The 17,562-nt window shown below is 37.9% G+C and overlaps 1 protein-coding gene across 3 annotated transcripts in view; it reads left to right on the forward strand.

The window, feature by feature from the left end:
- The first annotated feature begins 442 nt into the window (after nucleotides 1-442).
- The window catches only part of LOC784451 (C-type lectin domain family 2 member H), a 41,620-nt gene continuing 24,500 nt past the window's right edge, over nucleotides 443-17,562 (forward strand). Inside the window, exons 1-2 of one of the 3 annotated variants that reach the window (XM_005207098.4) lie at nucleotides 443-1,468; nucleotides 7,794-8,558. The gene's annotated coding sequence lies outside the window, so the exon portion shown is untranslated. Of the gene's footprint in view, nucleotides 1,469-7,107; nucleotides 7,176-7,793; nucleotides 8,559-14,364; nucleotides 15,233-17,562 lie in introns of those variants that run through there. The other 2 variants (XM_059887083.1, XM_059887082.1) reach the window with 2 other exon arrangements.

Raw genomic sequence — 17,562 nt, forward strand, 5'->3', positions numbered from 1 at the left:
ATTTAGGTCTTTCATCCATTTTGAGTTTATTTTTGTGTGTGGTGTTAGGAAGTGTTCTAGTTTCACTCTTTTACATGGAGTTGACCAGTTTTCCCAGCACCCGTCGTTGAAGAGAGAAACGTGAAGATGTAGAAACAAAGACTAGCTATTGGGCTGGGGAACTGGTAACAATTTAGATTATAATTCAACCACATAGCAGAATCACTGAACTCCTATTTCTCTGAAATACATGAAGGCATGACACACGTTGCTACATTATTTTTACAAGAAGCAGACCCACTCCAAATGAAAACTGCTGACCATGAGAACATAGACTCTAGACTGGTTGAAACTGGAAAATTAATGATGCTTGAAACGTCACCTTGATGCCAACCAATCCAAAAATGTCCATGAGTTGGTGACACACCGCTCCTTGAACACTATAAAACTCCTCACTATCCCACTCCTGGGTGGGTCACACAGTCTTGAGTGCATTAGCCCTCTGTGGTCCCCTTTGCCTGGCAGCACAATAAAAGTTACTCTTTTCTACTTCAGGCAAAACCTGTCTCTATGTTTCTATTCGGCAACAGAGAACACAGGCAGGGTTTTGGCAACATTATCAATATCAACTTCTTTTCATTTCTATGTTTCATCTTTTTCAGATACAAGCATAACCTAGAATGTCCACTGCTTCTTTCAGGAAATGTATTTAAAGGAAAATACATTCTCTCAGCATTTAAATGCATCAAATCCAGTTTTGTCTATCACTCGACAAAAGTGAATAAAAGCAGCCCTCACCACGTCACTCCTATCTTTATTGCTGTATCCAGTGACCTTGCTTCAGTAAATAACTCCCATGTCCTCTTGAGCACCATTTCCTTTTCTTCCTTACTAAAGAATAGTAGATTTACAAAATTAACTTCGAATGTACAATATAGCAGTTCAAAATTTTTATACTGCATATACATAGTTATAGATGCAAATAACAAATAAGTGTTTGCCAGGAAGGAGTGGGGGGAGCAGAGGGAAAGAAATAGGTGAGGAAGAGTGAGAACCAAAACCTCCAGTTACAAGATAAATGAGTTATAAGTATCAAACGTGCAGTGCAGGGAATATAGTCAATAACTGGGTAATATATTTGCAAGCTGACGTGTCGTAACTGGACTTATCATGGTGATTAGTTTGAAATCCATTGTCTTGCAATTAAAGTACTATTCATGAAATAGCTCATTGTCTTTTTAAACATTCATACAAAGCCCAATCTTCTGTGTGTTTGTAGCAAGTGGCCTTCTGACGAAAAATGTGTGGTTCACTGTGTGAATTTTTCACTATCCAAATTAGTTTAGCTTGACATTTTCAGTTACTCAGGAAGTTCCGGCCACAAACGGTTGACTGTAGTCTTAGTTCTCTAATAAAAGCTGGAGGTAAAATGCCTGATATAAATATGGTAGAGAAAGATGTTTTCCAACTGGGCGGATTGCAAAACGAGGTAAGAATTTGGGCTGTAAGGAATGAGGGTGAGGATTGAGGTGATAAAATAATGCTACTGATAAGACTCTAGTGGTTCACAGTTACAGAGTTTTCAAGGCTGAGAGATCTTGAAAGAGTGCTATAATTTATAAATTGTAAATGTGTTTATAATTTGTTTAAGAATAAGCAGATATGGAAATTCTTGTTCTCACAGGCAATGAAAGGGAACTATTAAGAGAAAGAGGTAAGAGAATGGAAACAGGTAAAATTTATGACTGACAATGGAATGATTAATTTCACTGGGAAAAATACATACTGTAAAGTGTTACACAGATGCAGCATATTATTATTGTGAAATAAAGTATAAAACTTATCATGGAAGCTCACAGGAGGGAAAACATTAAAAGGAAGTAAAAGATATTTACCAATTTAAAAAAGTGAACAATTCCAGATAAAAATTTAGGAGAACATTCAAATAAAATATCTTACATTAGATGCCGTATAGAAAGAAAAATGTGTGTATATGTATATACATATATATATATGTATATACATATACACACATATGTATGAGATTGAAATTAATAATCATGTATTAAGATTTTGTTTGATGACTTACTAAGTGAAAAAAGTGACCTTTACCTGTTGGAAAAAATTGGGGTGTCATAATTTAGGATGGAAAATTTTCCTTATCCTTGATAAAAGTAGCAATCAATTTAGATAGAAGGCAATTCAGAAGAGTAAAAAGATGATTTCTAATTCTTGTTAAATGACTTCATTTATTTCTTCATTCCTTTGGTATTTTGAGTATCTTTATAATAGCTGCTTAAAATATTTGCTAGATAATTCCAACATCTGTGTCACGTCAGCACAGCTTCTGTTGATTGTCTTTCTCCATGCAAGTCCAAATTCTCATGGCTATTCGTATGCTGAATAGTTTTGGATTGTCTTCTGGACATTTTTAATAAATATTTTGTTAGGAGATTCTTGTTTAAATATCTGACGCATATCCAAATTTTTGGTTTGAGCAGACAATCACTTTGGCTAGGTTCAGGCCTTCTGTGGGCTCTGGTTCCAGTTCAGTTTTCAGAGCCCTTGTAGTGTTATTTGGATATTTGTTGCAAGTGAATCAACCAACGGCCAATCTGGAATGTGGGCAATGTTCTGCTATGAAGAGTTTAGGTCTCAGTGTCTTTGGTACGTTAGAGCCACGTGTAGGCATGCACAGCTCATGTGTCTGAGGACAGGGGAAATACAGGAATTTGCTACCCTCTAATCACATGGTGGTGGTTTTTTCTGGTGACCAGACACTCCCTTGAAACTATACAGAACCTTCACAATGAGTGATCACTAGCATAACAAAGTTACTTCTATGACTCAAGAAATGGACAAAATTATAATGATTTTTGAAGCTCCTTGCCAGGAATCAGAGGTAAAGATCAAATATATCTATTGCAACACAGTTTTCAGTCACCCAGGTGGTGCTAGTGGTAAAGAATCCCCCTGCCAATGCAGGAGATGCAAGAGATGCAGGTTCAATCCCTGGGTGGGGAAGATCCCCTGAGGTAGGCAATGGCACCCTGCCCCAGTATTCTTGCCTGAAAAATTCCATGGGTAGAGGAGCCTGGTAGGCTATAGCCCACAGCACTGCAGAGGGTCACATATGGTTAAGCACAGAAAACAAAAGCAATAAGTTAAGCACAGTTTGAAAAGTATCAGAACTTAGATATGGCAGAAATATTAGAATCATCACACTGGAAACTTTTTAAAAACTCTGACTGACATGCTAATGACTCCAATGCAAAATATAGACACCATGAAGAATAAATAAGTAGTGTAAGGAGAACATAGAAATTATAAGAAAGGAAAAAAAGAAATGTCAGAGAATCAAAACACTTACCAAAATAGAGTGTCTGATGATGTCATTAATACATGGCTGAGGAGAGAATCTCTGAGTTTAGGACATAGCAACAGAAACATCCAAAACTGAAATGTTAAAACAAAACAACAGAAAAAACAGAAAAGAAAACCCAAAACAATATCCAAGAGCTGTGGGATAACTACTAAAAGTGTAACATGTAATGGGCACACCAAAAGGAGAAGAAAGAAGTAGAAGCAATATTTTAAGGAACGGTGACTGAGAATTTACCCCAAATTAATATCAGACTCTAAAGCACAGATCTAGGAAGCTTGGAGAAAACCAAGCAGCATAAAACTGCGCGCACACACAACATCAAATACATCTGGGTATACCATAGTCAAATTGCAGAAAGCCAAACAAAAATTGAGAAAAAATTTGGAAAGAAGCAAGAAGAAAAAAAATTACCTTGCCACCTTTTGTTTCCAAAGAAGCCAGGTAAACAAGCAGAGTGGAGTGAAATGTTCAAATTGTTGAGACAAAAAGAAATTATCAACATAAAATTATATATTCTCTGAAATCCTGTTCACAGTGAAGGGGAAATAAAGATTTTTTCCTGGAAAAAAATCTTCAGGGAATTTGTAGCCAGGAGACCTTCCTTGTAAGAATGTTAAAATAAGGAAAGAATAGAAAGAGGGAAGGAAAGTAATATAGGTCAAAAACTAGGACCTACTTTGAGGAATAAATGAGAAAATTTAAAATGTATCTTTCCTATTCTTAATTGATCACACTGGTAACAGCTTGTTCAAAATAATGACTGTATTAGATTCTTGTAGTTTATGCATAAGTGGAATGAATGACAGTAACAATGTAAGGGACAAGAGTATAATTAGGATTATTTTGTTATTATAAGATATTGCACTATTCTTTTGAGGTTTACAGTATTAATTGAAAGCATATTTGAGCTAGTTGTAATTTTGTATTACAAGCTTCAGGGCAATCACTAAAAATATTTTTTTAAAAAGAAAGAAGTGCAATGGATACAAGATAGGAGAGAAAATGCAATAATCTAAGCTACCCAACTAAAACTACATAAGGCTGAAAAAATAGAAGACAAAATGGAAACAAAGAACAATAGCAACAAATAGAAAACATTAACATACATGGCAGATATTAATTCATCTGTTTAAATAATCATCTTCATGTCAATGGTTTAAATATACCAGCTAAAAGAAATTGTCAGAGTGAAACAAAAACAAGATCCAATTTTGTATTTTCTATAAAAAATCCACTTTAAAGATGAAGATACATGTAGTCAAAAAAAGAAAAAGGAAACGAATGGAGAAAGATATTCCTTGTGAATACTAATCAAAAGAAAGCTGGAGTAGCTACACTATATTAATTTCATGCAGAGCAACTTCTAAACAAGAAAACTTACCAGGGAAAAAGAAGAACATTACATACTCATAAAACAATTACTTCTCCAAGAAGACATACCAATTCTTTTGTATGTGAACCTAACAACAGTGTCAAGATGTAAGGTAGAACCTGATAGAACTGCTAGGAGAGACAGGTGAATTCACTATTATGGCTGAAGACTTCTGTAACCCTCTGTCAGAAATGGGCAGAGCCATCTGGCAGAAAATCACAACACAGTTGTACTAACAGCACCGTCAATCAACTGTATACAAAATAATTGACATTTATAAGCTATTTATTTAACGACAGCAGAATATACATTTGTCTCAAGGTTATGTTAAATATTTGCCATGTTAGACCACATTCTGAAAAATTATAGCTTAAAAAATTAAAAGAATAGAAATCATATAATGTATGCACTCAGGCCATAGTGGAATTAAACTAGAATCAGATGGCTACATAGAAATATAACTAGAAAATTCTAAATACAGGAGATTTAACAACATATTTCTAAACAATACATGAGTCAAAGAGGACATTTCAAGAAAATTTTAAAAATATTTTAACTAAATGAAAATACAACTTCAGAATTTGTGACATAGAGTAAAATAAGTGTTTAGTGGAAAGTTTACTACATTGAATGCACATATTCAAAAAGAATAAATATCTAAAAACAAATATCTAAGCTTTAACCATAGTAAACTAGAAAAAGAAGGGAAAATGCAAAGTGAAAAGAAATGACATTAAACAGCAGAAATCAATAGAGATGATCAATGGAATCGAAAGCTGGTTCTTTGAAAAAGATCAATAAAATCGATAAGCCTCTACAAAACAGAGCTGGTTCTTCAGAAGATATAAGTAAATTTGATAAACCTCAAGTGAACTGAGGAAAACAGAGAGAAGATACAAATCAATAATACTAGAAATTAAAAAAGGGAAAATACTACAGAATCCTTGGATATCAAAAAGATAGTGAAAGAAAATTCTGAAAATTCTTAATTCTACAAAGTCATTGTACAGTCTTGCTTCACTTGGATCTTAACAGTCTGTGGGATTGCAGAATTGTCAGGACTGAGCGACTAACACACACAATACTACCGAGTCTTTGGACGTCAAAAAGATGGTGAAAGAAAACTATGAAAAATATTAATCCAACAGACTCATTGTACAGTCTTTCTTCACTTCGATATTAACGTCTATACATTTTACAAGCACACATACTGAAGAAGGCTAATGTTTCTAATTACTATAAAATGTATTGAGCTACATATGGTTCATTATTTTAAAGCAAGTTAGCTGGAGTTCCTTTTGTTCAACATCTGGAAGAAAAGTATTGTTTTTATTCTAGATCAGCACTTTTGAATCAACTTTCTACAGTGGTGGGAATATTCCACATCAGTGCAACCACAATTGTAGCCACTAGCCACATGGAGCTGTGAGCACTTGAAATGTGGCTAGATTTTAAATTTTTATTTAATTATAATTGATTTAAATTTTAATACTCAAATGTGATTAATGACCATCCTATTGCACAGCAGTTCTAAAGGCTTCCCTTGTGGCTCAGCTGGTAAAGAATCCGCCTGCAATGCAGGAGACCTGGATTCAATCCCTGGGTTGGGAAGAGCCCTGGAGAAGGGAAAGCCAGCCCACTACAGTATTCTGGCCTAGAGAATTGCATGGACTATATAGTCCAGGGGGACACGAAGAGTCAAACACAATAGAGTGACTTTCACATCACTTCATTTCTAAAGGTGTGATTTGGATTTAGACCTTAAAGCACTTAGAGAAGAATTTTTTCACCACTGTTTTTTACCACCAATGTCAGGAGTGGAGTAGCAAAAATCAACGCATATTTGAACACAAATTCTTGTTTATGTTTTGTGAAAAAGTGTACAGTTATAGATGGTAGACAATGAACAGATATTTATTTGTTGTGTTTACACAAATGAGTCGGAGAAGGCAATGGCACCCCACTCCATACTCTTGCCTGGAAAATCCCATGGATGCAGGAGCCTGGTAGGCTGCAGTCCATGGGGTCGCTAAGAGTCGGACACGACTGAGCGACTTCACTTTCACTTTTCACTTTCATGCATTGGAAAAGGAAATGGCAACCCACTCCAGTGTTCTTGCCTGGAGAATCCCAGGGACGGGGGAGCCTGGTGGGCTGCCGTCTATGGGGTCACATGGAGTCGGACACGACTGAAGCGACTTAGCAGCAGCAGCAGCAGTAGCAGTAGCAGTACACAAATGAGTACCTGAACAAGGTATTACTCAAGGATTGATTTCACAAGATCTGATGCTTGTGGTCATGCAGAAGATATTATGTTGGAAAAGCCGTAAACATGCAGTGCAAGATCAAAGCCTCGACAAAAATTCTAATTGCGGAAGAACTACGGTAGAAGCGTAATTCATGGTTACAAAGATGGGCTTTGAGAATGAACAAGACAGTGTGAGTATCGGTTGGCCACTGGTAGCTGTGTGATACTGCCAAGTTACATAGACTCTGTGAGATTCATTCATTTTACTACTAAAGTAAAATGAATAATAATAATAGTTTAATAACTTTTAGGATACAATGACTTGGACAATATATATGCTATATATGTTAAATTTCATATAATTAACTGCTTGTTGTGTGTCTTAAGCATAGAATATACAGATTCAAGAGATGTAAATATTTTAAAAAGAGCATCTTTGGTATGCAGGAAAAATTACTTTGCTAGTAAACAAGTAAATAGATCTCCACTATTTCCCAAGGCATAAGAATGGAAATATGTTAACTACTGATTTACAAGTGCCTGTGAATATAAGTTTATACCACTGGGAGGCAGTATAACATTAGATTAAACAGGACTTTAGCACAGAAACAGTCTTCTTGCCTGGAGAATCCCATGGTGGGCTACAGTCCACGGGGTGGCAAAGAGTCGGACGTGACTGAGCGACTTTACTTTCACTTTCTTTCACTTTTTAGGACAGAAACAAATTTGTGTACCAATCTCAGCTATTTTACTCAGTGATTCTGTGAATTCAACCAGATAGGTAATTTGTTTTTTTTTTTTCTTTCCAGATATGGTAACCTTGTTAAAGCTCAACACTCAGAAAACTAAGATCATGGCATGCGGTCCCATCACTTCATGTCAAATAGATGGGGAAACAGTGGCTGACTTCATTTTGGAGGGCTCCAAAATCACTGCAGATGGTGATTGCAGCCATGAAATTAAAAGACGCTTACTCCTTGGAAGGAAAGTTATGACCAACCTAGACAGCATATTCAAAAGCAGAGACATTACTTTGTCAACAAAGGCCCGTCTAGTCAAGGCTATGATTTTTCCAGTAGTCAGGTATGGATGTGAGAGTTGGACTATAAAGAAAGCTGAGTGCAGAAGAATTGATGCTTTTGAACTGTGGTGTTGGAGAAGACTCTTGATAATCCCTTGGACTGCAAGGAGATCCACCCAGTCCATCCTAAAGGAGATCAGTTCTGGGTGTTCATTGGAAGGACTGATGCTGAAGCTGAAACTCCAATATTTTGGCCACCTGATGCAAAGAGCTGACTCATTTGAAAAGACCGTGATGCTGGGAAAGATTGAAGGCAGGAGGAGAAGGGGATGACAGAGGATGAGATGGTTGGATGGCATCACCGACTCAATGGACATGGGTTTGGGTGGACTCCGGGAGTTGGTGATGGACAGGGAGGCCTGGCGTGCTGCGATTCATGGGGTCTCAAAGAGTTGGACATGACTGAGCACCTGAACTGAACTGAACCTTTTTAAGTCAAATATAAAGTGGAAATAATGATGTCTGTCTTGACTGCATCACAGTAGAGCTTGTGGTAAGGCATCTTCAATTTTATTAATAACATATTATACATACATATTCATCCTGCCCATCGTTTTGTATGATGTACTCTGCATGTAAGTTAAATAAGCTGGTGTCAACATACAGCCTTGACATATTCCTTTTCCAGTTTTGAACCAGTCCATTATTCCATGTCCAGTTCTAACTGTTGCTTTTTGACCAGTTTCTCAGGAGGCAGGTAAGGTGGTCTGGTACTTCCATCTCTTTAAGAATTTTCCACAGTTTGTTGTGATTCACACAGTCAAAGGCTTTAGCATAGTCAATGAAGCAGAAGTAGACGTTTTCCTGGAACTCCCTTGCTTTCTCCACGATGTAACAGATACTGGAAATTTGATGTCTTCCTCTGCCTCTTCAAAACCTAGTTTGAACATCTGGCAGTTTTCCGTTCATGTTCTGCTGAAGCCTAGCTTGAAAAATTTTGAGCATTACCTTGCTAGCATGTGAAATGAGCTCTATTGTACAGTAGTTTGAACATTCTAAAAGAAGGGCACTGCCCTTCTTTGGGAGTGGAATGAAAACTGACCTTTTCCAGTCCTGTCTGTGGCCACTGCTGAGTTTTCTGCTGACATAGTGAGTGAAGCAGTTTAAGAGCATCATCTTTTAGGATTTGAAAGAACTCAACTGGACTTCTGTCACCTTCACTACCTTTGTTTCGGGCTTCCTAAGGCCCACTTCACTTCACACTCAAGAATGCCTGGCTTTAGGTGACTGACCACATCGTTGTGGTTATCCAGGTCATTAAGACTTTTTTGTACAGTTCTTCTGTGTATTCTTGCCACCTCTTCTTAATCTCTTCTGTTTCTGTTAGGTCCTTGCTATTTCTGTCCTTTACCATGCCCATTCTTGCATACAATGTTCCCTTGATAGCTCCAATCTTCTTGAAGAGATCTTTAGTCTTTCCCATTCTACTGCTTTCCTCTATTTCAGTATAAGTATGCATTTTATTAATATAGAAACCTTTTTAATAATATTTCAAAATATTTTATATATCAAGAAATTTTGGACCAAGCAAATCTCCTTCAAAGAATTTATCATAAGGAAATAAATGGATTCCTATATGATACTTATTTCAAAAATATTTAAAATAGTAAAATAATTATAAACAACTTTAATGTCTATATATATGAGCTAGGTTAAATTATGGTACATTTATACTATACACTTAGCAAAGGAAACAGCAACCCAGTCCAGTATTCTTACCTGAAAAATCCCATGGACAGAGGAGCCTGGGGGGTTATTAAACAATACTACAGAAAACAATACAGACATTAAAAACAATAATGTAGTGCTACAAATATTGCTATAAAGATCTACAATGTTATTTTTTTTTTAATTTTATATTGCAGTATAGCCAACTGACCATGTTTTGATAGTTTCAGATGCACAGCAAAGGGACTCAGCCATACACATACATGTATCCATTTCCTTCCAAACTCCCCTCCCTTCCAGGCTACCATATAACATTGAGCAACGTTTACTGTAGTATACAGCAGGTCCTTGTCAGTTATCCATTTTAAAAATAGCAGTGTGTACATATCTATCCCAAACTCCCTAACTATCCTTCCCCACATCCTTCCCCATGGCAACCATATATTTATTCTCTAGGTCTGTGGGTCTGTTTTGTAAATAAGTACATTCATATCATTTCTATTTAGATTCTGTATATAAGAGATGCCAAACAGTATTTCTCCTTCTCTGTCTGACTTACTTCACTCAGTATCACAATCTCTAGGTCCATCCATTTTGCTGCAAATGGTGTCTTGTTCTTCTTAACAGTAAGTAATATCCCACTGTGTATATGTACTGCATCCTCCTTATCCATTCCTCTGTCAATGTACACTTATGTTGCTTCCTTATCTTGGCTATTGTTAACAGTGCTGCAGTGAACATTGGGATGCATGCATCTTTTAAGACCATGTGTTTCTCAGGATACATGCCCAGGACTGGAATTGCAGAATCATATGGTAGTTCTGTTTTTTGTTTTTTAAGGCCTCTCCATACTGTTCTCCATAGTGGCTATACCAATTTACATTTTCACCAACAGTGTAGGTGGATTCCCTTCTCTCCAAACACTCTCTAGCATTTATTGTTTGGAGTTTTTGATGATAGCTATTTTCACTGGTATGAGGTGATATCTCATTGTAGTTTGTTTTACATTTCTCTAGTAATTAGAGATGTTGAACATCTTTTCATGTGTCTCTTGGCTATCTGTGTGTCTTCTTTGGAGAAATATCTATTTAGGCCTTCTGCTGATTTTTCTATTAGGTTATTTTGATGATATTAAGCTGTTTGCAATTTTTGGAGACTTAATTCCTTGTCATTCATATCACTGGGAATATTTTCTCCCAATCTGTGAGTTCTCCTAGTCTTTCTAAATTTTGTCTATGGTTTTCTTTGCTGTCCAAAAGCTTTGGAGTTTAATGAGGTATTATTTGTTTATTTTGGTTTTAGCTTCCATTAATCTGCAAGATGGTTTGAAAGAGATATTGCTGCAATTTATGTCAGAGAATGCTCAGCCTATGTTTTCCTGTAGGAGTTTTATTGCTTCCCATTTCACAATTAGGTCTTTAACCCATTTTGAGGTTATTTTTGTGTATGGTGTTAGAGCATAATCTACTTTTTATGTAGATTTTTAAAAAAAAACATGTTTTTTTAACATGTTGCTGCCCAATGTTTTCAACAATTGAAGATACTGTCTTTCCACCACTGTGTAGGCTTGCCTCTTTTGTCATAGATTAACTGACCATAGGTGAGTGGGTTTATTTATGGGCTTTCTATCCTCTTCCATTAATTTGTAGGTCTATTTTCGTGCCAGTATCACACTGTTTTGAAGACTATAGCTTTGCCCTATTGTCTGTAGTTAAGGAGACTGATTCTTCCAGCTCTGTTTTTCTTTCTCAAGATTGGCTATTCAGGGTCTTTTGTGTTTCCAAGCAAATTGTAAAACCTTTTGTTCTAATTCTGTGAAGAATGCCCTTGGCAATTTCATAATGATTACATGAAATCTGTCGTTTGTTTAGGGTAGTATTGTCATTTTCACAATATTGATTCTTCCAATTTAAGGACATGTTATATCTCTTCATCTCTTTGTGTCATCTTTGATTACTTTCATTAGTATCTATTAGTTTTCTGAGGACAGGCCTTTTGCCTCTTAGGTAGATTTATTCCTAGGTATTTTATTCTTTTTGCTGCAATGGTAAATGGAATTATTTCTTGGATTTTTCTTTCATAATCTTATGTTGTTAGTGTAAATGAATGCAAGAGATGTCTGTGTATTAATTATATATCCTGAAACATTACTAAATTCATTGATTACCACTAGTGGTTTTCTGGTGGCATCTTTAGGATTTTCTATGTATACAATCATGTCATCTGCAAACACTGACTGCTGTCTTTCTCGTCCAGTTTGGATACCTTGTCTTGTTCCTGATCTTACAGGAAAGGCTTTCAGTTTTTCACTATTGAGAATGACGTTTGCTGTGGGTTTGTTGTATATGACCTTTATTATATTGAGGTAGGTTTCCTCTGCCCATCTTCTGGAGCGTTTCTTTAATCATAAATGGGTATAAAATTTTGTCAAAAGCTTTCCTGCATCTTTGGAGATGATCATAAGGTTTTTATCCTTCAATTTGTTAATATGATGTATCACATTAATTGATTTGCATATATTGAAGAATCCTTGCCTCCCTGAGCTAAATCCTACTTGATCATGGTGTATGACCCTTTTAGTGCATTGCTGGATTCAGTTTGCTAGTATTTCATGGAGGATTTTAGCAACTATGTTCATCAGTGTTATTGGCCTATAATTTTCTTTTTTGAAATACCTTTGTCTGGTTTTGGCATCACGATGATGGTGGTTTCTTACAATGAGCTTGATGGTGTTCCTCCCTCTGCAATTTTTTGGAAGAGTTTGAGAAGGATGGATGTTAGCTCTTTGCTACATTACTATTATCTGAAGTCTATAGTCTAGGGTTTACTCTTTGTGTTGTGTATGCTACAGATCTTGAAAAATGCATAATGACTTGAATCCATCATTGCAATACCATATAGCATAGTTTCAGTGCCTTAATAGTCCCCTGGGCTCCACCTTTTCATTCCTTTCAACCTCTCCACCTTGGCCCTTCAGACAGATCTCTTCACTGTCTCCATAGTTTTGCCTTTTCCTGAATTTGGAAAGATTACTTGTTGAAATTTACAGTATGTAGCCTTTTCAGATTGACTTCTATCACCTAGTAGCCTGCATTAAAGGTTCTTTCATGTTTTTCTTGAATTAAGTGCTTCTTTGTTAAGTCCCAGGATATTATGCCATTGTTTGGAGAGTCTAAAGTGTGTTTAGTCATTTATATATCGACAGGCATCTTGGCTGTTTCCAAGTTTTGGCGATCATGAATACAACTGCTAGAAACATACCTGTGCATATTTTGCAAAAACATTCGTTTTCAAATTATTTGTGTAATTTTTGGATCATATGATGAGCATATGATCAAAAAGTGAGATTTTTGGATATGATGAGTATAATAATGTCTTAAGAAACTGCCAAACTGTCTTCTAAAGAGTCATCTGCTTTTTATTATCAACACTTGGTGAAACTTCTAAATCATTTCAAGGACTAAAGTAATTCACTAGAAAAAAAAATTGTTCAAAGGCCACTTTCTGCAGTTACTGTCTTGTTTTAAGAATATGTTTGTAAAGTCTAATCCAACTGAACCAACCTCACTGTGGACAGATTCTTAGCTTTGATATCTGATCACCCCAAAAAAGGGTGATGAAAACAGGTGATGACATATTGAAGATCATTTAAAAATTAAAAAGAAATATCCATGGTTCACACATTCAAAATGGAGCCAGGTAGCCATCCATGGATGTGGTGTCAGACATATTCTTAAATCTCTGAGAACTTGAACTTTAGGGACTATATCAAACTCAAGAATACCACCAGCATTTTTTTTTTTTGGACATGCCCTGTAGCATGCAGATGGAATGTGTGCCCCATGAAGTAGAAGCTTGGAATCTTAACCACTGGACCACCAGGAAGATCCCAACGGTTCTCAGAACAATGTCTGCAGCTGCAGGCCAGCTACAAACATAATTTCAAAGTACCCTCTTCCCCTACATGCAACTATGTAACCATTTTGACCTCCAATCAATTCTTACTTAAAGAAGCACCTTTATTTCTTGCCAACTCCAATCCTAATTCTTGACAATTTATGTAGCATTGTAGTTTGGGTTTTTATACATTTCCCCTATTTTGTAATCCAGGGGTAGTTTCAATGATTTTGATCTGTGGCTCCTGAGAGATAACACTCCTAACAAACCACAAATCAAGGCCTTCTGAATATGGATGTGTGTCCTCAACCAGAGTTTTTGTCCTGGTCACCTCAGGACAGAAAAACCAAGAAGTCTTGGTTACCTCAGATTGAACCTCAAAGAGACAAAGCCTGTCTGCATCTCTGCTAGGCCAAGGTGATTTCCAGGCTGTGACACCTTCTGCAGACTTTTTTTTGCTCTGCCAGGAAGGCACCCAGAGTGGCAGACAGCCTGAGCAGAGGTTCATTCTCTTAGATCCACCAGTAGTCCACCAGTCCCCATCAGACATTTGGCAGTTTGAAGAGGAGCCCAAGACCAGCAACCTTCAGGCATCCTGTTTCCTCCTGTTCTGACTTCCTCTTCTGGCTTGAAGCCCTGAGAAACAAATCACAGGAAGCAGAGCTGGATTGAAACAAAGCCAGTAAAAAAAAAAAAAAAATCAATAAATAAAACAAAGCCAGTATGTGACATCCAGACTGAGGGATACCTAGTGTAATCTGGTCTACCGTCAGACTTATTTTCTGGTCCCTGTATCTGGTGCCTCCCCCATGTCTGGGCAGAAGGCTGAGGCCTGGAAGTGAGAGACTACCCAGGAGAGGCCGTGGATGGTGAGGGGTGTGTGTGAGGAACCAGGAAACCGGAGGGCATGGCAGTAGCAGCAGTGTTTGCAGTCCTGAGACCAGCCGACCCCTTTGGCAAGCGGCAGCCCACAGTGAAGAGGATCTGCCACCAGGAGCGCCAAGGAGAGGATGAAGAAACTGCCTTCCCTGCTTTCACTCGGCCATGACTGAACCCATGTACAACTCCCTGTGTTCTTGTCTTTTGAAGTAGAATGCCAGCTCAAGAGTCAGTCATCAGGAAATATGAAGATGCAGAAACAAATACTAGGTGTTGGGCTGGGGAATCGGTAGCAGTTTAGATTATAATTCTGCCATATGGCTGAATCACTGAACTCCAAGTTCCCTGAAAGATATAGACAAAGGCATGACACACATTCCTAAGGTGTTTTTACAGAAGTGGATCCTCTCCAGATGAAAACTGCTGACCATCACAACATTGATCCTAGACTGGTTGAGACCAGAAGACTGAAGATGCTTGAAACTTCATCTGGATGCCAACCAATCTGAGAATTGTCCTTGCTCTGCTCCTTGAACATTATAAAACTCCTCATGACCACATAGTCTTGAGGGCATTAGCCTGCTCTGGTCCCCTTTGCCTGGAAAAGAAATTAACGGCTATTCTTTTGTACTTCACCCAAAACGGTCTCCATGTTTCTCCTTGGCATCCGTGAACAGAGGCCAAGTTTTGGCAACATGACCTCTCCAGGGCTTTGTTTCCAATGTGAGTATCTGATCTAGTAACTAGTATCTGAACTAGTTACCTAGTAACTAACTAGGTATGTAACATAGTTGCTGCAATAAATAACCTCCTAAATTTCATTGATAGCACAGTATATATTTACTTATCTCTTATGCAGGAATGAGTACCTGGCCTGGACAGGTAATTTGGGAAAATATAACCTGATTTCTCCCCAGATAGCTGTGCCCCTAAGCTGCCCTCTGCATGGGAGTTTGCAGAATGTTAGCAGATGACTGGGAGATTCCTTAGGACAGGTCCTGTGGTCTGGGGATTAAGGGCTTTGAAAAGCTGGGAGAGGGTGGCCAGTGTTCCTAGTGAGCTGGTTAAGGATATTGCCCCCCTTTTTTTCTCAATATAGCCTGCCCCCCAGGAATGGCATCTTAATTGGAAACTAGAGATCCCTCTGGAACTGGCCTGAATCCCCCTCTTTTCCAGGAACACAAATGTCCAATGTTTTGGGGGAGATTTCTCTTTAAGCTTGGTTTGAATGTCCTCAAGGTCTCTCTGGCAAAATAAATGTGTTTTAAAAGAAGTTCCCCTCTTGGTGTCATACAGGTTAAGTGAGCGTGGTTACGTGTTATGTGTTGTGAGTGTGGTTAAGTGTTATGTGTTGTGAGAGTGGTTCTGTTAAACTGGCCTGAGGTGATCTTCTAGAGGAGCTTCTCTGGTCCCTTTAATTTGGAATGAAGAATCTTCATTCTGTTGGGGATCTTCCATCTGTTGGGGATTTAGTTCTATAAAGGGCTTAAAGATATTGTTATACATATATATGCCTCGAGGTAGAACCAGGATCCTTCCCCAAGCCTGCTCTTTTGTTTCTTGGCTGTTCCTCCTCCCTTGTCTTGTGTCCCTTTCCTTCCCTGATTAGCACCTGTTCTAATCTGCTGTTTAGAACTCAAGGGAAAATTTGAGAAAGTAACACTGATATATATAAACTACCACGTGTAAAACAGATAGCTAGTGGGAATCTGCTATATAAAACAGGGAGACTAGCCTCTTGCTCTGTAATGACCTAGAGGGGTGTAATGTGGGGAGGAGAGGTGGGAAGCTCAAGAGGGAGTGGATATGTATATATATATATATATATATATATATATATATATATATATATAGTTATGTCTGATTCCCATTCTTGTATGGCAGTAACAAACACAACATGGTAAAACAAGTATCCTCCAATTAAAAATAAATAATAAAAAGAAATACCATAGGAAAATGTAAAAAACTATTAAAAAAAAAAAAGAACACAAGGAAGATCTTAGGGCTGGAGTCTCTAACCTACAAACAAGAAATGGGGGGCAGAAAGACTTCCCTACCCAGGAGCCCCACAGGGTCCTGCTCGGTTTCATTCCTGGGTTGGTTTTTTTTTTTTTGGGGGGGGGGGTCACTTTCTCCACATCAGGGGTCATACTTCTCTGCTTCTGTGCCATCTTTGCACTCCAGAGATTGTGAGTTTTTACCTTTGGATGTTGGGTATTTTTGCCTTTCTCTAAATATTCTTGAATTTGTTCCAAGTGAAGTTAAATTATTTGAAAGCAGTTCTATCCTTTTGGGTCTTCCTTTTAAGATTTGGGTAAAGGAAAAATCCAGTTCTTCCTCATTGGCTTTTCTTTCCTGTGAATCTCCATTATTATGCACACAGACCTCTTCACTTCTGACACTTCTGGACACCAAGTGCACAAGACTTCCCTACTAAACAAACGACTGTCTGTGACACTAGCCTGGCGTTCCACAATTTAGCTCACTTCTAACACTATCAACCTGGAGATAGCATCAGATCCCACAGGTTAAGAGCTCAGCCCCACAAGATTGCCCCCCCACCCCTACCTCAAGATGCCAATGCAAGTGGCAGGACCCAGGTTACAACTCCTGTTCAATTTGCCTACAAATCAAAGAGATTATGAACCCTTCTCGATTTTGATTAATTTGCCAGAGTGGCTCATAGAGCCCAGGGGAACACTTGTGCTTACCAGTTTATAAACGGGTGTGATAAAGGACACAGACAAACCACTAGATGTAGAGATTATACAGGGTGAGATCTAGGAGGGTCTTGAAGGTAGGAGCCCACACAGTGCCAGTCCCTGCACACAAGAAAGACTTTTCTTTGCCAACACATTCATGGATATCTCTGCTGTGTATACTTCACATTCTTTCTTTCTGCTGTGTGCTGTGCTTAGTTGCTCAGTGTTGTCTGACTCTTTGAGACCCCATGGACTGTAGCCTGCCAGGCTTCTTTGTCCATGGGGATTCTCCAGGCAAGAATACTGGGGTCAGTTTCCATGCCCTCCTCCAGAGAATCTTCCCTATCCAGG

Source organism: Bos taurus, chromosome 5, assembly GCF_002263795.3.
Source record: "Bos taurus isolate L1 Dominette 01449 registration number 42190680 breed Hereford chromosome 5, ARS-UCD2.0, whole genome shotgun sequence".
Taxonomy (NCBI): Eukaryota; Metazoa; Chordata; class Mammalia; order Artiodactyla; family Bovidae; genus Bos; species Bos taurus.